General features: G+C 36.3%; 1 protein-coding gene across 1 annotated transcript in view; it reads right to left on the bottom strand.

Moving 5' to 3' along the window:
• LOC122844081 (CUB and sushi domain-containing protein 3-like) overlaps window positions 1-15,296 on the bottom strand; it is a 475,440-nt gene extending 460,144 nt beyond the window's left edge. Inside the window, exons 1-2 of the mRNA XM_044139260.1 lie at window positions 14,751-15,296; window positions 14,536-14,639 (exon numbers count right to left, since the gene is read on the bottom strand). The gene's annotated coding sequence lies outside the window, so the exon portion shown is untranslated. The remainder of the gene's footprint in view (window positions 1-14,535; window positions 14,640-14,750) is intronic.
• Window positions 15,297-23,456: the final 8,160 nt, after the last annotated feature.

The raw sequence follows: 23,456 nt of genomic DNA, 5'->3' as shown, positions 1-23,456 counted from the left end.
ACTAATTATGTTCCCACAACGTCCGTATACATTCAGCTTCATTAACCACAAGCTCATCAGAGGGTTACTATGGTAACAACACTGATACTGCTTTTGCATAACCTGACCGAGTGGCAGTAATATTTCATCCCAGGTGCAAACTGTCAATGCAAACACTTCACCAACCTAAAAGGGAGAATATGTATCTCGCTGAAAACTGTTAACTTCATTTGCAAGGACCTTGATATAACAGAGTCAGTCGACTGGTTTAGTTTTATTAAATGGAAAGGAATAATGGATGATGGCATTGAAAGATCAAAAGAGAAGTCTTGACCTTTTGGAAGAAACAGGATTAGATTCAGATCTTTATTCATGCCCGAACAGGCAATTAGTTTTACACCAACTAGCGATAAAAACAAAAAAAAAACACGCCAACAATTAATACTTAACTAGAGGGCAGGATGCTACTTCGACCAATGGAGTTGAAAAACACACAGAAAGTGTTAGTCAAAAACAGAAAATGCTTGTAGGATTAAAAGATGAACAATAAATAAATCCTGTTACAGCGATCCAATTCTCTTAGATATTCTTTATAATGGGAAAGACATGCATGCTTGTCCATGTGCAATCAGAGCCATGGTTGAATGTTTAACACAAATGAAACTCTGACAAACGAGGTTGGACCCATGCTCATGTTTCCACTATACACAATGAGGAGGTAGGTAAAGGCCAGCACATTTAGTGTGCAAGTCTAGATTATAAATACATTTTTACATGTAATCATGGAAAGCGTTAGGACTGGGTTTAAGGTTTGGTTTGATAATGATTTGATTTATCAATCCAAAATTAAAAGAATTTTGGTTTGGCCATTCCAGATTTTATGATCTTATACAATTTGTTTCAGTTTACTTTCAAGAGTATTTAAATAAACACAATCCCCTATTGTGTTGACTTCAAATGTGAAATGAGCATTGGAATTAGAAACCTTAGAGGAAGAAAAATACAAGACATAATTTCATAGAGAAGCACGCAAGAGCCAGGCCATTAAAAAACCCTAAATCACAGCATAACCATTCAAACTGCTTTTAAAGTGTTTACTTACTCAAGAGTTCTCTTTAAGAAAAATATTTTAGCATGTGTACAGCACTACAAATTTATAAAAGATGAGGTCACTGGAAAAAGCACCTACTTTTAGATAAACGTATGTGGTCGCATGGAGCCAACTACTCCCGGTGTGTGGGCGTTGCTTTCGTCAGGCTGCTGTCATGAGCATTACAGAAAGTAGCCGTGCTTATTGAGCTGAAAGCTCTCCCAAAGAGGAAACAAGTTAAAACCAACAGAAAAAAAAGAAGCTCGTTCTCCAAATATTGCAATATAAAAAGGAAAACCAATTTCATTCTGCTTCTTTTGCTTTCATGTTTCCTCTTTAAATTTATAATGAAATTTTAGGCACACATAATTCCAAAATCTAAATCTGGTTACACTAGACTCTAGATAACCTTCTGACGCTGCTACCCCCACGACCAGACCCCGGATAAAGTGGAAGAAAATGGATGGATGGGTGGTTACACTAATAAAACAAGTTCCCTTTACAAATGAAATACCTGGAGAATACCAGCTTTTTGCTAGCTGATGCGTCACACAGGCTCATGTTTAACTCAATGTCATGGCAGGGGTTTAGCTACTATATCAGACTGCTTGCAGAACAGTCTAACAAGTCACCCTGCTGTTTCCCTGGTCACAGGCAACACTGTGGAAGCAGCATAAGCTTGTTTGATTTCTTCAGGGGTTGCCACCCTTTAGTCACAACCACCAAGAAGCATGTGCATGAATTTGGACTTTAATAGGGTTTGCTAATCCGAATGAGGTGGTATTTTTCAGGTTGTAATAAACAAAATCCCTTTTCTCTTGTGTGGTTTTCTGAAATATTATTTTATGGTTTAAATGGCAACAATGGTTTGAAGTGAATAATTTTAGCTTCTGTCAAACGTATTTTACAGTTTCTAAAGCCAATGCTATATTCAAACATGAAAAACACGACCCTGAAAAATAAAATACTACTCTTTAAACTGTACAGATAAGAGAGAGAGGTTTGTCAAATAAAACTTTTAAAATGCTGAACTCGTTCTACGAATGTCCTATAAATTTTCACATTTTTTATGTATGTTCTGTTTATCAGATGGGTATTCAAATTTGGACATACCAATTTGCCATACACCACAAAATAGCATGTAGTTAGTTGAGAATAGTTTCATAGAAAGCATCACTTAGAAGTTGTTCAAGTCAGAATATGTGCAGATTCATAATATCCTTAAACATTAAAAAAAGTAAACAAGAACAGAAGCCCTAATGGAGTAAGACCAATGTTGGTGTTTTGTCCTCAAGCTCTTCCAGTTTAATGATGGCTACTGTGCTTTGCTTTTCCTTGTTTGTTTTTTTTGTTTTTTTTTTTTTTTTGGCAGCATAAATTGGGAGCTGCTTTGTATTTGAATACAAAGAAGAAGGCGATATTGTGAAGGTTTTTTGAAGTCAGTTCATCACATTTTTCAGTTTATTATACAATTTCAAAGCCTCCCGCTGAATTAGAGCTGACTTGACCAACTAGGTCTGAAATTTTCTTGAATGTAGGAGTGTAAATAGTTGTCACATGATGAGGACTTAATTTTATCTTTCATAAATGTGAATATGTTGTCAGGTGAACGACTGCGAGGCAACTGACGGGTTAGTCAGATGCCTGTCAGTACATACATTTTAACTGGAGCGGAAGGGACCGTGGGTGTAAAACATTTAGGTAAATGATATAACATGTAGACGTCACTGACAGTTACACAGACTAAGAATGACCACAGAAAGTCCAGGCTGCATACAATGTTGCTATGAATCCAACAGCTGTCTATTTAACGAAATCAACCGAAATGGAAAAGTGATTGAGTTTTAAAAGTACCAATAAATAAATAAATAAATAAATGACAAAACCCCAAGCAAAAAGAATTACGTTCCTTGTTTCCAAATTGAATAGAAAGTTTGGTTTAAAATTAATGAGCAAAGATAACCTTTCCCATTAAGGAGAAGAAATTTGCATTATGAGCTTTGAATAAATCATCAGATTAGTTGAGGGAACAAAGTTACTCAACCATAAAGAAAAAGAAGCTGACTGATGTTGATCAAAAATCATAAGGACATTGTAGTAGTTTATCACTGCGCACAGTACAACTGTTATTCCTCAGGGAACCGCTAATAATTCAACGGTAAAGGAATGAGTGACACTGAAGATAATGAAATCTTGAGAACTTCAGGGGAAATTGTGAAGAAAATTTTTTTTATTTTAGTCTGAAGCATGAGATAAAAAAAGGCATTTCATAATGTAAGTTCATTTTACCACATGTTCCCATCCTTCCATTCATCACTTTGCTTATTACATTTCTGTGTAATAAGTCAACACTAAGTTCAAAGGAAAATAATGTCCAATTTGAGTCTAAAAGTAAGTTTGTAAATAACTCAGAACTGGAGGAAAACTTCTAGTTGACCTTACTACACCCCTTCTCCACCCAGTGAAAGTATGGGCAACACAATTCATAAGCACCGACTGCTTTGAGCAATTTGTAAAATTAATATTGGAAAGGAGAGCTGTTTTGACGCACCTCTGGTGTTTTACTAAAGAATATCGCAGGGAACTGAGAAGCAGTTCAGTTTCCTCTCATTTTCCTTGTGAACAGAATGCAAGTCTGGACCAGGCTTTCTGTGTTTATATTTCTCCTGTATTATCTATTCCTACTCGGTTGAGGTTTCTCATTCAGAGGTTGAAATGTTCCTCTCCACAACGCAATCCAATGTAGTACATTGAATTTTTCTTTCAAGGACAAATAAAAAGGCACAACTAAAGAGGAAGAAAAAGCATATACAGTTTAATAAAAAAATAATTGAATTTCTTTTGCAAGTCATTGGTTTGTTAGAAGACATTAGCGAACAAACAACATTATGTCCAAGAACCCAATAGGAGGATTAAGGAAAGCATTGTAGAGAGATTCAAAGCAGGGTCAAGATATGATATACATATTCCAACTTTGAATTCTGCAGGTGATTTGAAATGGGAAGAGAATGGCACAAATCAAAATCCACCAAGAACAATTTATCAAACAAGCAACCAAGAGGCTCATTGTTACCCTGGTGGAGCTGAAAAGATCACAAGCAAAGAAGAAACAACCAGACACCTATTGGTTTTGTAATTCTGTGGAGTCTTCATAGAACAGCGGTAAAAAAAACAAACCCATTTCTGTTGAAAGAAAGAAGTAATGTTTAAAGCTACAAGTTGTGTAAACAAAATCAAGCTTTTCTTCAGTAAGGACAGAGGCCAGGTGGATTTAAGCTAAATGGAGTTGGATATCGGGGAAACCTGGAAGAGGAAGGATATTGATGACTTCTGGCCCAGCTTTGACCCCTGTATGACATGGATGGAACCATCAGTGATCATGTCACCCACCCATCTGCAGCAGTTTTTTTGTAGGGTTCCTAATAGAGAAAGGGGTAGTGGACATTACGAGCAAACTACCACTCCAAGTCAGAGGAGACCATTACATCCAATATTATTATTTTACTAAATGGCCGAAGGACTATGCCATTTCTGACCAGGAGGCAGAGACAGTGTCAGATGTTTTTGCAATTAATTGATAAGCAGGTTTGTGAAATTTTGAGTCATGTCTGTTTTCTGTCATCTGCAGCCATCTTGGCACAAGAACACCACCAAGTCCTCAGAGCGACAGACTGGTGGAAGGATTTCACCACCCTTTGGGACAGCACTCTGGCCATTCTTACAGCAGAGGATCAGCAGAAATGGGATGAGCATCCCCCCCCCGTGGGTGGTAATGGCATGTACCCGGCATGCTGATATGCAGAAGCCCGCTTGATGCACCTGCTGTCCAAACTGACCCTAATTATGCCAGAAAGGTTCAGGACAGATGGGAGACAGCACATGTGTTTGCCCAAAGACAGTAGGAGCATGTCTGGATGTGGTAAAAGTGGAACTATGATGTAAGAGCTAAGGGCAATGTAAGAGCTAAGAGAAGACATTTTACACCAGGAGAGTTCATCTGGGTCTACAACCCTCTTGGATAGTCAGTAGTAGGCCTCTGCAAAGTGATGGAGTGCTGTTAAAAGTCCTTATTGTGGCCCACATTGTTTGTGCAGTGGAGTGTTCAGTCAGCAGAGGTCTGCCTCTGCTGACTGCTACTCACATGAGATCGTGCCTGTCATGTGGGTTGTAAGATGGATGGAGTGGCAGGACCAGAACCAGAAGAAAAGTCCGCCTGTGATTTGATTGTTGTGTGAAGTTCTTTAGTTATTAGCTCATTTGTTTGTTCGAGGCGTTAGCTCCACTCTTTACAACAGCAGCTCATCATTATTCAGAATATACCTCGTTCAATAAAAACACCACTGCTGTGTTGCCATCATTCCAGTGATTTTGTGTACTGTTCTAAGCACAAGTGTGAAGACCTGTATTTACTACACAAGGACAGAGAAATGTGTTATTTCTCATAAGATAACAAGAACAAAGTTCTTCTGTTCAGGACGCTTCATAGTTCACAGGAACTCAAGTGTCAAACTCCTGGTTAGTCCGCATTGTCATTTCCCACTTCAGCAGTTTGTGTGAGATCCATGGCCACTTCAAATTCCTAAGAAACATCTCACAATATTTATCAGTCACCCAACAAAAAAAGACATTACTGCTCAGCATATATATGAGGAACATGCTGCAAAAACTTCCAAACCAGCACTGCTAAAAAATAAAAAATAAAAAAAATGCTGTCAGTTTATTTAATGAACTCTCCAGAAAGAATTACACTTCAAAAAAGCAGCATGATGACGGAAATTATTAATGAATTTGACCAATTTAGAAATCAATATATAAAAAAAATAATAATAATCACATTCAACAGTTTAGATTTTTCTAGGTTTAATCACAGCACATCCTCATTAAGACAGCAGAACTAACCAACCACCTGTTGTATAAACACAAACAAACTCTTAGTCCAACATTAAGAGTAAATATGCATTAAAACTGAGAGTACATACAATATACAGTATATCAGTGTGGGTGTCTGTTTGCTTCTGCAGGGGCTCCACCAACTCTCTTGGGAACAGAGACAGCTGTGTGTGTGTGTGTGTGTGTGTGTGTTGTGCACAGGAATGCTTATGTTGGTGTCTTCCCAGAGCATTATGACACTTCATCATTTGTTAATTAGCCAGTTAAGTCAGCTAATTAACATGCCAGCTCCTGACTTCCCTTCCAGACTTTTTTGTTTTCTTTGTCGCCATGAGCTCGAAAGAACAGTTGTTTATGTAAAACTATTTTGGTAAAGTCTGCAAATTGTTAGGCATTTTATAGCAGTATGCAAAAATTTGAACAGGAATTTAAGATAAAAACTTTTCCAAATGCATGTGCAATTCACTAAATGAAAAAGATTAATTACACACAATTGTTATGTGTTATGTTTTCCTGCTTTGAACCAATAAAAAAAAAGAAGACAATTAAGAGAATTTTCCATCAAACTAATGAAGAGAAACATTATCGATACAGAAATGTGGGTTTAATAAAATGATTAAAATTGACAATCAAGCCTCATCAGGACACATCCTAATTTATTGAAAATTAATATATTCCATCTATGGATGATATCTGAACATTGTTTTACTGTTAAAACAGAACCGAGAGCTTTCCTTACAAGACTTATAACTCAAAGTGCAATATGTTGTATTGATGTGAGTATCGCGATAGAGATGATTTATGTTAAGAACATGAGTGAGTTCAATGGATGTTAATATAACTAGTTATTTTAGAAAGCAACTTCAGCAGTCACTTCCTCACAAATTACGAAACACAAGACAGTTGACATCTGAGTCCTTAAAAACTGCAAACTGAGCCACACATTTTGTCAGCACGGCCAGAAAAAATCAGGTGTTACTGTGCTAAGTAATTTGCTAAGCCTCAGTTTACTAATAAGCTGATCTTAGGTCGCCATTTTTGTCGTGACTGGTAGAAAGATTCAAGCTCTGCAGCGTAATGCTAACCAAGCAACCAACAAATAACCAATGTATTTTATTTTCTTCACTGTGCTTCAAAACTTAGTTGCTCGAGCTGTATGAGGAGGCTTCTCTGCCGAAGCCTCCTTTTGAATGTTTGGGAGATATAGACAAAATATCTATTCAGAAGAAAAGATGAGAGTTAACAAGATGTATGTCATTCTACATGTTTAGGGTTGCATTTCTGCCCAAGTGGATGTCTTATTCTCTCCTAAAAACACTGTTATGATTAAAAAGTGGGTTCTAGGCATTTTTCAATAATTCTGCAGCAATTTAATGAGTATGTATTCTTTACGGTGTAATGAAGGTATTCTTAAACCTTCAGAAGTGCTATGACAAAGTGCCTCAAATACATTGAACTTTTGGACTATGCATCCACGAAACACTCCAGATGTTATGAGCCTCTGCTCAGGACTCAAAAACCCTTGAGACATCTCAGGATCAAGGAGAATGGCCAGACACATGGGTCATGATCTCAACTGTCGGTCAGGTAGAATAACCTGAAAATCTCGTGGGTACTTCTGGTTTTCTTTCTAAAGAATTCCCCAGCTTTGGTGCACAAGTGAAACATAAACAGACAAACTAACAACCAGTTAAAGTTTGAAGCCATTCAAGCTGATTTCTTTAATAGGACCAGGATTCTTCCCTTTGGCAGTGACCCCATCTGGTCCCTGCAGGAAAAACAAAGGCAAGTATAGTGTACGGGGATCCGTCAAGTGTCCCCACTAACTAGCCAAAGTCCCTGCTGTCAACACAAGGCTGACGTATACCGAGGCAATGTAGGCACTGAAGAAAAGTCGAGAAAGGTAGGTCTGGGTAAAAGATGTTTGAAGGGCAAGCAAAGAAAAGACCACAAAAAAGTGGATTTCTGGGAAACACTGCACAGATCCTCTCAAACGCATAATAGGAATTATCAGTTCCCAGATAAGTCCCTACTCATAAAGATATAGATATGTAAAGGTCAACAAACTCCAGTTTTGTTGTTTGTGGTGGATCTATATTACCAGTTATCGTGTCTGTCTGTGTGCAGTCTTTTTATTCCTCTTTCAAATGAACTGACCTTTCTTTAAAGGTCAGGCTATGACACCACTCACATGCACAATACCATCCAGAACAGCCAGAAACAGTCACAGACAAGATGTAACATTGGAAGAAAAACAGTTGATTCTGTTCTTCAATTTTTTTTAAAACATTCTAATGCAGGATTATAAAAAGTACAAGTGTACTGGATGAGAGTCAATACTTTTCCTCCTGTACTAGTCTCAAGATAGTTTCCTCCATGTGTGTTAATGCATCTTAAGGTGTCTGAAGTATTAACATTTCACAGATTTCAGTTATTTAAATAGCGTTGGTCCACTGTACTATCAAGACAGTGATTATATCTAGATTTTATTTTTTTTTAATCTGCAACAGATTAAATGTTGGGGATCATATTGTGCTGATGTCAGTGTAAATGTTGCCAGTGCCACTGCAACTTCAGTCAATTGAGCAGGACTAATTTGACCCAAAGTTTAATCATCTTTATGTTTCCCCTGTGAAACAAAAGTTTCACAATGACTCTGGGAAGGATTTTATTAAAGAAGCTTTGAAAACAATTTAACTGAATAACAAAGATGGCAAAGTAAGGATTTGTTTCCCCCTGAGTAAGATTGTCCCGTCCCTCCTGTTCTATCACTTATCATTCAAGAATGCCAGCTTTCAGCAACTCCATGACCCAACATGGTAAACAAGTTAAACCTTGTCCTTGAAATGGTAGTAATTGGAGAAAGGGCCATCTGCGACATGGAATGGGAGTGAATTTGAAGATTTTGTTACACTGATCCAATCAGTGGAGACTCTGAATAGAGCAGAACTGTTCTGCATCTCTTTTCTGACCAATTAGGGTGGTGAAAAAGACAACACAGCTCACCATAATGTGCAGCTATGACATTTAGTAAGGGGTAAAAAACATCACTAGCATTACATACATGCCACCTGCGACAGCTGGCTAGTGAAGGCTCTACTGGCATGCCAAACAGCAGTACTTTGTGACATGGTTCTGTATTCAAGTGACTCAGCACCTGAAAAAGCAGATTTTGTGTGCAGTTCTCACTTGAAAATTCAGGCTCAAGTACCAGGTATTTCCTGGTTTTTACAAACATTGTGTGTCCTTTGATTTTGGGAATGAAAACAAAGGTATATTTACATCTAGAAAAGAGGCAATTTCAGCTGGTATGAACGTTACATGTAGACAAAAATCATGGTGTGGACACAGAGGACAAGGCCCCTCCAGCCCCTGCCATTCATGAAAGCATCTCCTCCTGAATTATAAGTGCATATTTTAAAAAAAGCAAATAAAAATATGATATTGCTAATTAAAGACACAACTCAAGTGATGCAAATTTTAAGTGGGTATTTCTAAAACGCAGGTGTTTCTACAGTCATCTGCAGTGATTATTTTAAGAAGCTGAACAAGAAAATAAGAAGTCAAACGTACCACCCTTTGTCTCAAAACCAGTACAAGTAATTTTTCTACTGAAAATTTTATTATTGTTTACAGTGTAACCATCTGATGTATGTTGATGCTCTTATTTTGGAATGTAAGTGGAAGTTCTGAGTTAAGAGGTGGAAGGAGAAGTTATGGAGGGGGCAGAGGAGGATGGAAGAACTCCGTGGAAAAAGAGAGAATAGGACAGAGTGGAGGAGGGGAAAAGGAGCGAAAAAACAGGTTGACAAGAGATAAAAATGGAGATTACTGGGAACTAAGAGGACAAATAAATGAGAGTATACAGGAGAGGAATTAAAGAGGACAGATTTTTCAGAAACGTCTGTCAGATATAAGCCTAATCCATATTTCACAGACTTTTGGAACTCAACTGCGAGGCGTCAGGGAAGGTAGCGCAAGTGTCAACATGATGAAATAAAAATTGAGTTGTTTTTGTTTTTTTTTACATGAAACTTCACAAAAAAAAGAAATAAAAGACAGGAGGTGCAATTCAAATCAATTAATCAAAAAACAACCAAGAAACGATCTTATCAAATTTAGTGGAATGAAGGCACTGAAAGTAAATAACTGGCAAATACATCTAAACAAAACTGACAACTCCAAAGTAAAAAAACAAACAAATGAATACAAATTACTAGAGATGTTTTAAACACTTTTTGGGCCTCTAGTCTAAGTCAAATGCAAATCAAGACTGCAAGTCAAGTCTGAAACTATTTATGTGATGTAAGTTTGACACAAGTCAGTCTGAAAATCAAAACATGTCTATACTTTAAGTTATGAGCTTTAACACATTCCTACATTAATCATATGGTGTTGGTGGGCAACTTGGGATAAAATGTCTCGCCTAAGGATTTCTTGACATGTGGCAGGGGAAGCAGAATTAAATTCAGACAACTACTCCTCTCAGTGGTCCACATCTGCCTCACCTGGCAACATAAGACATTTAAAATTTATTTTTCTTGTTTTGAGGAAATATTAAAAATCTCTTTGGGATTCTGCTTTTCTCATGTCCAGACAACACGTGTCTGTGTGTCATCTGTCCACCAACCCAAACAAGCACAGTCTTGCTCTGATGGCCAAGTGTGAAGGAAAGAAAGCAGGCTGTTCCTCTGAGATAGTCATACATGCTGCACAAGTCTGCACACCGTCAGAAACACATTTCTATTCAAAGACAGAAACAAAAATGCAGAGAAATCCATTCACCGCCCAAAAAAAACAAAAATAATCTGCAATATGCAGTAGACACAGAAGTAGATTCAGTTCCTCCCATTGCTGTATGTAATTACCACCTATGTGTGTTTCTAATTTAATCCCAGCAGCTCAACAAGGCAATATCAAATTTCAGCTTGATCCTTTGTAAGATATGGAAGTGAGTGATGGTGCTGTTAGAAGACAATTTCTTACAAAGTTTCTGATAAGACATCCGCCTCAGGGATTGTGGTAGTCAAAACACAAAGCAATTCAAAAGCTTTTATCTGAATCAAATTTGGTTTTAGGAAATAAACAGAGCAAACACACTGATAATTTTTGTGTATGTGACTTTCATTTAAGGCTGGAACCGTCAGATATTTGATTTCAAATTAACAGAAAATCCACCGATGTGTAAGATATTTAAAGATATTTTCCTTTTCTAAAAGCTTTTGTCTCTAGGAAGATGAACAAAAAAAAAATCTGATTAAATTAAATGAGGATGAGAGCATTGCTCCCCTCACTGTTTATTATTCAAGGGCAAAAACAAAAGACTCCAGGGTGTTTTTGTGCTACTCCACCTACTTGCATGCAATATTTTCTCACTATATTGCCGATAATATTTACTGTCCCAGGTGCTTGCATCCAATAGCTTATTCAGATGGATTTCAGAATGCTGTGAGTATTGTCAGCATCACTGAACTGTGCACTCATTTCCCAACTGCAAGACCGGTAGCAACAATTTCTCAACCTGCATGTTGTGGCCAGAGCAACTCCAGCTTCATCTCCTCCTGCCTCCCCCAACAGCTGTACATCAATCAAAGAGCTGATTAAACCGGGTGTACAGCTCAATTTGATTTAGCTCTAATCTGAGTAATTTTGAAGAATTAAGTAAAAACATTTCTCAGCGACTGGCCGGGTATATTTATGGTAATTCCTTATTTTTGGAGGGCATCCCAAAACAATTAACAGATTGATTCCTCTGAAATAGATCCAGTGTGGGTTCATGACTGGGTCTAGGACACCCTATTAAAGCATGTGAGTTTTCCAAACATTTATGAAAAATGGCTATAAACAGAGAAAATCCAAAAACAGTTGTCAACATGCTCAAGTCTAATTGTTCCTTTGTGCCTTTGTAGTTTCTTTATCGTTAGATGAGATTAAATTTTTTTAAAACACCGAAGCTACTGCTAAAGATAAAATCCTTAAAAACAAAAATTGACAGCAAAACAAACTTGAAAAAAAATTCTACGTAAAATTGGATTTTTTTTCTATTTTACCAATCTGGAAAAATGTTTAAGAACAAAATGTAAACCTTTAAACATGGAAATGTACATTTCCAGCCAAGATTTAAGCACTGAATAGGATTTTGTTATTTAGGATGAGGTTTGTATTTTGATTGAGCTCTAGCTTAATGGTTCACAGGAAATGTGCCTTATGATCCATAAAATGTCTCCTCACTAAAAATAAATGTATGGCCTATTTTACAAATTTAGGAAGCTAACAATGGGTTAGCTTTTTGGATATCAATATTCTAGTGTCTTTATTCTGCTGTATGGTAATACGTCGTTTTCTTGTGTCTTAAACCAGTCGGGAAGGAACAGACCTCAGCTTTTAGCCCAATGTATGCATGAATGAATAAAAATTAACCATGAATAAAGCTGAGAACACTCTTGTTTATTCAATTCTCCCTTACAGAGCTTTGAAAACAGATAAAAGCTAATTAACCAATCATAATGCTTTAATCTAATTACCGAAACATAACTTTGATATCAGGCGACTGCAGAGTGGTTGCTAGACAATACACAGAGAAAGCAGTAAAATTTCCTCTTTATTAATTTTCCCCATCCTGTCAGTCACTCACAGCTCAGTGAATAAGCTTTGTGCCAGAAATGTTCTGATTAGAAAGTGGGTAATCCTCTGCAAAAAACAAAAAAAGAAAAGGGAAAAAAAGGGGCCTTTTAATTTGGATATTTTAGATACCGCTCTTTGGGTCAAGGTCTGTTCATCACTGTAGCTTCCTGTTTAAATCCATTAAATGATACAGAATTGAAAGTCAAGAAAATATGACTCTCCACTGAAAATTATCATGCATTACAAATGCATAAATAAATTAACATGAATATAGGTGTAACAGTATAGTGGCATATTATTAAAAAATACAATGAGAATATCTGTGCCAGCAAATTAGATAAAGTGCAGGTGAAGAAGCACAATTGCAGAATGTTATTAATACGGTCTTTGTATTGTGTGCATTAGAGCTTCAGTAGCTTCCTGATTTTACTTGGCTGGGACAATTGAGATGATAAATATTAAGAGGCTTTGTGGTAAGTTGAACTAACCACAAGAGCTGTTTTAGATGTAAAGGACAAAAGTGATAATTTACATATAAGAAAAAAAAGAAATTTGACACACTTTAAACAATAGAATAACTGATTTGTTGGCAAAATTGTTAGAAAGATAGATATTTATAAATAGCATATCACACATCTTATATAAATATATATATATATATATATATATATATATATATATATATATATATATATATATATATATATATATATATATATATTCCACTCTAGTCTTAAATTGTGACATTGAGTAATGTTGTGTATACAGAAGATTTTCTTTATCCAGTCACACCTCAAATCAGCTCAGATCTTCAATCATCTGATATCATCTTTCACTCAGTAAGATAAAACAGAGATACTCTACTGGTGCAAATACGACAAAAGACATAAAGGGAGAAGTAAAGACACAGATTTAATAAAATGGAGAGAACTGTCGTGATCGCTATAAATTTGTTTTCTTTCTCAAGAGTTTGAATATAGCATTATGCGTGTTGTGTTTGCAGGGCAATATTTGGAGGTCACTGGGGTTTCTTACAAAGAAAACAAAAATGTGTTTGTTGTATTTTGTCTCCTTTTCCTCAGAGGGATAGCAACTTTCAGCTTCCACTTTTCAAAACAGGAAAGCAGATAGCAGATAAATATAAAATGTTAATAGAATATAATGAAGGCTCTAAAAACTTGCATAAATCCAGCATTTAGTTGTATGAATAATTGTAAAACCAGCAATTTGTGAAAATACAATCATTATTTTCAAATACAATAAATGCAGAATTTACCAATTACAAAATATTTTTGACAGCTAATATATTTTTGAGATCAAAGAAAAGAAAAATGTGACAGGGCTTTAAAAACCCCCAATAAAAAACAGAAATAAGCCTACCCAGAGTTGTTTTGAGTCATTTCCAGATTCTGAAAATGTGGATTCTAAGTTTCTAACAAAGTAAAAGAAAAAAACACAAGTTATGATTGTTTGAATGTTGGCACAATGTGATCAAGATTAGAGAGAAAACAAGATTATATCCTCAGACCTGGTCCACTATTTGGTGATGTATACAAAGACTTTTCATTGAAATTACTTTTCAATGACCTCAAATCCAAGCATTTACTGGGAGTCAACAGGTATGAGTGGGAAGGTGTACAGACCAAAGTGAGCTTTTGTCTGGCTTATTTGGTAAGAAATACAGTATTTCTTTTAGAAATTTTCATCTTTTGTCCCATTTTCCAATAGGCTTGTGAGCTTCTATCTTAAAAAACCTCTGGTATGGAGTCATCTGTGGACGCTGCATTTAGGTGGAATTAAACTCACTCATACATAAATTCTAAAATTAATGTTAAACATTTAGTGTTTTTTTTTTTTTTTTTTTTTTTTTTAAGCCCAAAGACACCCTGACATAAATAATTATTTTATTCTAAGTGTTACTAGATGCAGTGAATGAGTGCAAGATTGCTCACCGGTATGGCACACTCAGCACAGCTGCAGGCCCCAGACCAGGCAGGATCAGATCTGCTTGTTGGTGTCGTTGTGCAACTTTGCAAAACAGGTGATGTACAGGGTGCTGAAAGACGTGCAACAAGATCAATGAAATCCATCATATTACATGCGAGTCTTGATCGCATTGCACAAAAAATTCTCGTCTTCTAAAAATAGTAAACATTCAGAAACTCACCCCATGAGAAACTGAAAAAGTAACAAGTCCACTTGTTAGCGTCAGGATGTCTAGTTATTCTCACTCTCTTCCTGCTGCTAAAGAATCAACCTCTGTTGAAATAAGGGACTTAAAAATCATCACATGCAGGCCTCAGTTTTTTTAAAGAAGGAATCAAGCTCAGTTAATCTCCGGGTTTTGTCCTGAATGAAAGCACATTTCTTCGTGCAGATGTTTGCTGGTGTGTTCGCCGGAATTTTGGTAAAATTCTGGTGAAATTCATCATGTAGTATCATGTACGTGATGCTTTCTTCACATGCATGATTCTAAGCAAAATAATTAGGTCTTCCAGTATTTTAAAACTTGTGCTCTTTTTCTTCTTAATTGGTGAGGCTCACATTTTGGTCTTAAAGTGATGTTATTGGGTAAGCCACTGTTGTGAAGTTGACATTTTCCATTGAGCTCCTCACTGTGGAAAGCTGGGGTTCAAATTTGTTTTAGAAGCGTTGGCATTTACAACTCTTTTCTGATCTTTTGAAGTCTCCTTTGTCATTGCCAGAATGTTTTTTTTCCCCCTCTGACTTGAGTACTGAGGTTCTGCCTTTGATTGATCAATTTTATTCACATGAGACTAGCCAAACACTCACACCTGATTGTCCTTCCACTGATTGTAAACACTTGACTCTAATTACTGCTTCAATTTAACCACAGGTTTGTTATCTTTTTCCTCTCTGGGACAGACAGTATTTGATTATTTTAAATTCCCTTCTTTTTAAACCAATCAGTCTTTTTTGTGGAATTAAACTGGTTTTCAACAGTGTACAATTTTCAGGACTTTGAGACCTAAAAGATTGAGACAAAGATAAATAATGTCCAGACTTTGACCTTTTGTAACATATTCTAATGTGTTGTACAGTTCAACAGAAAAACAAGCAAATCAGTTAGGTTGTAGGAGTGGTATGATTGAAGAATTGCAGTAATCTGGGGAGTTCCTCCTTTTCTTAACTGGCTTAAACTTACTGTGATGCAGAAGAAAAAAAATCCTAGTTATTTGTTTTAGCACCTGAGGACTTTCAGTTAAACTAACTGGAATTTGGCAGTTGCCATGATTTCATTCAATGAGGAAAAACAACAACAACAACAAAAAAAAAAAAAACTGATGTTTTCCTAACAACTATTTATTTCCCAAACAAAACTTTTGTAATTGTGACCCAAAAGCTCAAGTTTAATTTCAAACTGTAATATTTCTGTTGTAAGCAACTACCCTATTTCTCTTATTTCTTGAAGACATTTTTTTAAATCATTATTTCTGATAAGTATATTTGTTTTCTTATTTTACAACGCCTTCAATCTATTTGGCATTTAATAAGTCCAGGTTTATTTATTAGTACCAGTGGGTAAATTTGTGCTGCAGTTCTACAGAATAGGCATCTGTAGAAATATATATATATATATATATTTACATAAAATATATATTTACATTTAAAAAAAAGAAAACCCTTGCTTTAAAGGCTAGAAGCTGTGAAAAAAAAAACTGATTAAATTAATGCTAAGTCTTATTATAGAAAATTATTGCAGAAAGCAAGAAGTTGTTCCTATAGCACCAAGTTTCGAACTGCCGGACTAGAAGTCTAATACCAGATGGCAAAAGTTTAAAATTGCTGGACTTTAGGAGAGTGTCATCAGTACACACCTGTCTAGAAGCTTTAACTGTGTGGTATATAAAGCTGTTCAACATTCAGCTGCGACTCTCCTATTACACAGCTTGACCATTTCACAATCTGGTCCAGCAACTTTCTTTCATAAAAAGGCAGGCTGCCAAATCAAGGGGCGGGACAAAAACGACAAAAACCAACTTGATAGAAGCCTTTTAAAAAGTGACACAATTATGTCTGTATAGAGTACAATAACTTGCAGACGGAAAAATATGCTTATGTCCCTTCCTGGGCACTGCCTCTAAATCTTCTATAAAAAAGGTAAATTTTGAGTCAATAATGGTCCTAACACATTTATTTGTTTGCACCTGTTCAACTATCTTATCATTTTATGACTGTGGTTTGTGATTGGGTGTTATTTTTTTTCCAGAAGCACACATAGTAGTCCTTGGTTGTAATATTCGGATTACTAATTATACTTTAAACTAATCCACCTTCTCTCTAACTTTAATTTGCTCAGAGTCATGCCATAATCATCCAGCTCAATTCCTATGCAATATATATTAGTGTTGAACAGAGGCACTGTTTTCAGGTAATGAAAAAAAATCTATATTCAACATGTATTATGTATCTCAAGAATTATACTAAAATGCTACATAATTCTTAATGAGTTTTAAATTCTATTTGCAAACTATTTCAGTAGAGTTCACTTAAGCTTCTTGCGCTGCTGTTTCTACAATAATTAATGAAGCTGCATACAATAATAAAGCCCTGCTCAAAAGTCAGAGTTAATCACAAAAACATTGTTTTAAATAATGATGCACATACAGGGGTGTGAAAAAGTGCTTGATCCCTTCTTGGTTTCCTGTTTTTTGCATTCTTGATAAGGTCAGAGTTAGTAGTAACTGTACACACATTTCATAGAGGATAGCCTTAAACAACATATATATATTTTTTTAATGAATCAAATAGTCCTGCACTGTTTTGATCTTGAACTGATGAGTTTTTGTTTGAAATAAAATCTCCTGGATTATCATTTTTAACAATCACATTGTGTTTTGCTTTAGAACTGGCCACTATGTAATATTTATTTTCCCCAAATTATAAATGACCTCATCTGTTCTTGTGTAGGATAGATCTTTCTGGAAGTTTTTAAACTTTTTCTTGCTAATCACTTTTCCTCCTCCCTATTATGTATACTCCTATTCTCCAGCTTTAACTCTCTTCCTGTGCTTTGAATCACCTTTTACTTTCCTTCTGTTCTAATGGGCTCTGGTTCTCCTGTTATAATTTTCTTCAGCTCAGATGTTCACCTCAGTTGCTCTCCCTGGCCATTTGTCTTGTATTTCACTGTCATCTTCTCTTCAATCTACCTCACTTTTTTTTTGATTTTGTCATCTATGTCCTTTCCTCCACTCTACTAAATCTCTACTTATCCCTTTGTGAGGCTGTCTGCATATCTTTCTGTCTGATTTTGTACAATATTACTCCCTGTCTCAAAGCATTTGGTCTATTGTTCCCTCTTCAATTAACATTGCAAATCTCAACTTCTCTTTGCTGTAACCTGGATCCAGCTACATGAATCATTTGTCTAATCTGTTGCTCATTATATTAACATCCTAACTATGCCATATTTTGAATCTTCTGATTTATGTTGCCAGGACGTCCTTCTCTATGGGGGGGTTTCTTCCAAGAATTTATCATGTGGCAGACCACTCATATTGAAGTCTTAGACTGTTGAAAACCAATGATGGAGGGGATATGACTGGATGTGTTCACCAGGCCAAAAAACAATGGCGTGTCCAATTAGATGGGGCTGTAGCTGCAGACTCACGCTGCTGTCACTGAGCACTACGCAAATAAAATATACATTACTTCAAGGCCAGTAAGTAAATAGGTTTAAATTAGGGAACATGATTCACCACTTTGAATTTATGTGACCTCCTTTTATTCCCTTTCATTCTTATTTTATAATTGTGTTTGTGTTCAGCGTTTCAAAACTATTCAATTTCAGCTACATGTAAAAATGAAGCTGATCAAATGCAACTCTTGTTCCACGATTAGATCCACTCTCAGAAATGTGTGATTTATCTCACATAGAACATGTGAGTCAAGTTAAACTAAAGCCCAAACCTCATTTTTAGACCTAAATACTCCACATCTGACACTTTGCCAGGATTCTTCATACAGTGCAGTCATTACTCTTAAACTTTTTCCCATTTTTTCTCGTTACAACCATAAATCAATGGATATGGACAAAATATTGCAGGCTTTTAACAGATCAAAATCTGAAAAGTGTGGTATGCATTTTATTCAGTTCACCTGAGTCAACACATTGTTTTGCCCCAACTGAAGTCTGCAGTTCTCTTTTTCCTTGAAACAACCAATCAGTGACCACCTTCTTTGAAAATAAGCATTGCCACAACTAATGTAAGGAATCCCCTCTACATGATGGTGCTACCACAATTTTTACAAAGACTACTAATGGTAAATAAGGACCAAAATGCGTCTTAAATGGCACGGTAGAGGGGTTTGAATACATATGCAAAATCAGTTCCAGTTTGTGTTGATCTAGCACATGGGTGGATAAACACAGTTGAAGCCATGAAGCGTGAACTAATGACTTGGAGTTAAAGAGGTAAAATATTCAGAGACTGATGTCATGAGGATGACAAAAGACGGAAAAAAAAAAGGATAATCATCCAATTTTTCACTTATAGTGATGCTGATTGCTTGAATGACCCCTGGGCAGCAGCTCTTTCAGAGCCATTAGCAACATTGTGACCAATGGGAGAAAATGCAGTCCATAAAGCAGCCACAAGAATTTGAATAAGCAGAAAGTGCAGCTTATGGACATCTCCTGATCTCATTTTCTAAACTCTGTGTCAAGACCTAAAATAATCTTACAATCAGTGACATGACAGAGGTACTAATATGCCTTAATGAGCCTTGGTCCAGGGATGACAGGACACATGTGCTCATTGTGGGCTCCCATATGACAGAAGTGCTAGTATGTCGTAATGAGCCAGAATTCCAGAGCATAAAAAGAGAACTACTTCTGCTCAGGTCGGTGTCCCAAAATGACATGAAAGCTAATATGTTTCAACGAGGCAAGAGGGACAACATTTTCAGGACAGACTCTCTAGGTGGGAACTGTTGTGGTATCATCTAATGAGCCCTGAGTCCCCAGGGTGTCTGAAGTTTTTGGGTCAAACACGTCACATTAAGCTGGGGCAGGTTTTTTTTTTTTTTTTTTTGTTCCCAGCTCAATTTATGGAGAGATTTAGTACCTTAAAGGAATTTCAAAAGGCTTGTTTTAAATATATTTTATGTGACAGGAAAGATGTCCTGCCATCTTTAGATTTGAAAGTAAAATGTTTGAACGAGATGAGACTTAATTTAATCAGATATCAGGATTTGTTGAAAAGAAATTCTAATAAAGCCTTATGCATCCATGGCTCTAAAGAAATGAAATCATAAACATAATACCTGCCATGAACATGAGTAATATTCTTCATGAATATTCATGACTGTTGTCATAAAGTTAACATTATTCAAAATGTCTTAGTTATGACAACTTGTTATTAACCAATAAATTATGATCTGACAAAAATTTCTGATCTGACAAAAAAAAAAAAAAACTGATTAAACTTTAGCTTTAATAACATAAAGTTACATAATTTTTAAAGTTTAATCAGTACTACTTTTATAATAAATTTATGCCAGATCATGATGATGGTGTTATGACAGTCTTATTCACAACAGTCAAATAAAGTGTTACAAGCTTTATTCTTACAAAATGTCCTTGCTTGTCAACAGTGATTAAGCTCATGCTGGATTATGTGTGAAAGCTACGTTAGTTATAGGTTGCATCGGTTCAGATTAAGGCAAAAAATTAAAATTTAGCTCTAAACAGGTTAGCTTTTTAGTGATTTTTATAATTCATTGAGATGCATCTATTCACCTATTCAGCTGATTTCACCAGCACCGTTTTCCATATCATTTGGGAAACCAAGATCACTACTGACTTTTAAAGTTATACATGATAAGCTAATTTGATTTTGGTCTTGCCAGAAGGGGATTTTTATGCATCCCTGAAATGTGCAAACATCTTCAGCATTTGAACACATGAATGCAAAATGTGAAGTCATTATTTTTTCTTAGAGAATGCTTGCTTGTCTGCACTTATTAGCCTATTTACTGGCATTGAGACTCTTTCTATTCATCTATGCAAAATGATTTTTCTTTAAAATACCTCCTCATTTATAATTTATATTGTCCATGTATATTTTATAGATACTAACATTTCTGCTGGCTATTTAATTTTCATTCCCATGGACATAATTATACACTGCATAGAAATTCTATTTGCCTTATAGAATTATTTCCCAAGTCTTTGAGAACCACAGCTGTGAAAAGGGGGTTCACGTTTTGCCAATCAAAAAAACCCTGGATTGAAACAGTCATGGATGAGACTGTCCATGCAGAAGGTCCATGTTTAAAACTAAATACTTGATTTACTTGCAGAAATTAAAGAAAGAAAACTGTGAGAGTGCCGATTGTAAAAGGGATGTGTGAGATATATTACAAAGCAACAGAATTAAGCAAATACAAAGGAAATTTGGAAAATAATATGGATAATCAGAGTAAAAATGAAGTAAGATGACCAAAGGGTGTACTGCTGCATCATTCCTTAAAACTCAAAGATGTTATGGCTTCCCTTTGAACATGACAGGGATTAGAGATTAGAGATAGTCAGGATGTACTTCAGTCACCTTAAGTCTTAAACTCATAGTTTTACATTTTTTTTGTTTTTGCTGTTTTGTTATTATTATTACTATTTACAAAAAGGTTCATTGAGTGTCAAATATCCATTATAGATATGGGCTGTAAAAGTACTGACAAAGTTTTAAATTGCGTCAAGATTCTCCCCCATTTACTGAGTTATTTATGAATTTATTTTATATTGATTTTGTTTATATTTTGTTTAAATAAGACTATGATCGATCATGTTAGCCATAGCATAGTGCGCATTTTACGCATGGACTCGAAAAAATGGCTTTCGTGTTGCATTCGTTCAGTTTTTGGTCGTAAAACAACTCGCGATTGCACTCAACGTGCGTAAAATGCGCACTATGCTATGGCTAACATGATCGATCATATTCCTGGTTTTATTTGGAAGTAAATATAAAACAAAATCAATATAAAACCACTACTTTTACAAAGTTTGAAGTCTCCACTGTCCAACAGAAATGAAATGCACACTTCGCACGGCGTCTTTTCTTTATACAGAAGTCTTTTAAATGCATGACGTCATGCCCGCCACAGGGCGGGCGTCGACCTCAGAGGGTTAAATCCTGCTTTGGAATTGAATATTTTTAAAAGCTGTGTTCCAGGGTGGGGTAATAACTGAAGTGTCTACAGGTGAAAAATGTGCAAAGGGATCCAAGACACCTATCTGACGTCAAGAACCAGCAGGAGCAGAAGGCCTCCCTGCCGTGTTCCCCCACACCACCAAAGGATGGGTGTGACAGAAATGCGCTAGAAATACAGGAACAAAGACAAACTCCAGCTGCCAACTCTACAGCTCTACAGCTTTGGAAAAAAAGATGAACTTTGTAGAGCAGAATGAAACAGGAGGAGTGTACCCTCTTTTAAATGGGGTCACAAATGTGAATTGCATTTTGTTTGTAGAAAATTAGGTCAGTTTACATTCACAAACAAGATCCCTGGTAATAGTTTGTACTTTCCCAATGCATTAAGTTTTGTAATCAAAAGAAGCATTGGACACAGTGAGGGAACAAGCTGTGTCCCAGCTACAACTTGAAGATGTTTTCAAATGCTGCGAGTGGGTGCTGCTGCCTCCAGGTCGGGGGATCGGCCTCTGCCTCACACAGAGGAGCTCAAGTATCCTGGTGTCTTGTTCAGAAGTGGTGGGAAGAAGGAGCAGGAGGTGGACAGATGGACTTGGAGCCCTGCTGTGATCTCTCAGGACTGGAGCCAAAAATGCAACTCAAAATTTGCCAGTGCATTTATGTTCTAACCCATAACTTTGGTTATGAGATGAAGATCATGACTAAAAGAACTAGGCCTCAAATACACGTGGTTGAAATTTGTTTTCGCTGTAGGATGTCTGCAAAAGTACTAAAACAGTGAACTTTTTGGGCCTTGAAGTGGAGAGAGCTGCTGGGAAGAAGGAGAAGTTTGCATTTCTCCTCCAGATCGTCTCGGCTGCTGACCTCTTTGGTTTTTGAATAAGCAGAAGACAGGGAACTGGAGCCCATCTATATGAACAGTTTTAGTAGTAGAAGTAGATAACGTTCATAAAAAAAAATAGATATTTTTACATATTGTTATGTCCTGACAGAGTAATATGAAACAGATAATTTGTGGGAAAAAAAAAATCTAACTCCTCTGGTTGCTCCCGGTGGTCCTAATGCCACTTGCAAAAATACACCTCTCTCAGCTTCAAACAACCAGAACCAGGAGGAATGTCTCAGCAGCGTCAGTCATGCTTGTGCATGCACTGCTCACACCTTTCTCCCTACGCTGCTTACTTTGTTCAAACTGAAGATCGAAAGAAAGAAGCTACAGAGTGAAGACTGCAGCACAGAAGAGAGCAAGCTGGATGGCCTTGTAGAACATCCTTGTTCAAATAGTCAGGCTCAGTTCACAGTTTCTCAAAACTCCTTACAGCAGCTTTCAGCTAAGATTTTATCTACACCTTTAAAATGCTACAGGATGAAGGTCCAGAATGTCTTTAAACACAACATTCCATACAAAAGGACGTTCCATACAAATAGTCCTGGGAACAATCTTGGGCTAAAGTGTCAGAGCAACTCAAACCAAGAGAAGAAAAACACAAAAAAATCATTCACCCATGTAAAAATTGGACTCTTTCTAAATTACATGTCTTATTTCATCTTAATCGTATCTCCCTAGCTTAAGAATATTCTAACAATTATTCTTGTAAGTAATTTTCAGTATACTGCATAATATTCAGTGGAGGCATAGGAAAAAATAGCTTGGCGAAGGTGGCTTTGATATGAAAAAATGTTTTATTACAAAAAGG

This window comes from Gambusia affinis, linkage group LG14, assembly GCF_019740435.1.
Source record: "Gambusia affinis linkage group LG14, SWU_Gaff_1.0, whole genome shotgun sequence".
NCBI lineage: Eukaryota > Metazoa > Chordata > Actinopteri > Cyprinodontiformes > Poeciliidae > Gambusia > Gambusia affinis.
Note: the sequence above shows the minus strand (reverse complement) of the source record. Positions and strands in the feature narration are given on the sequence as shown.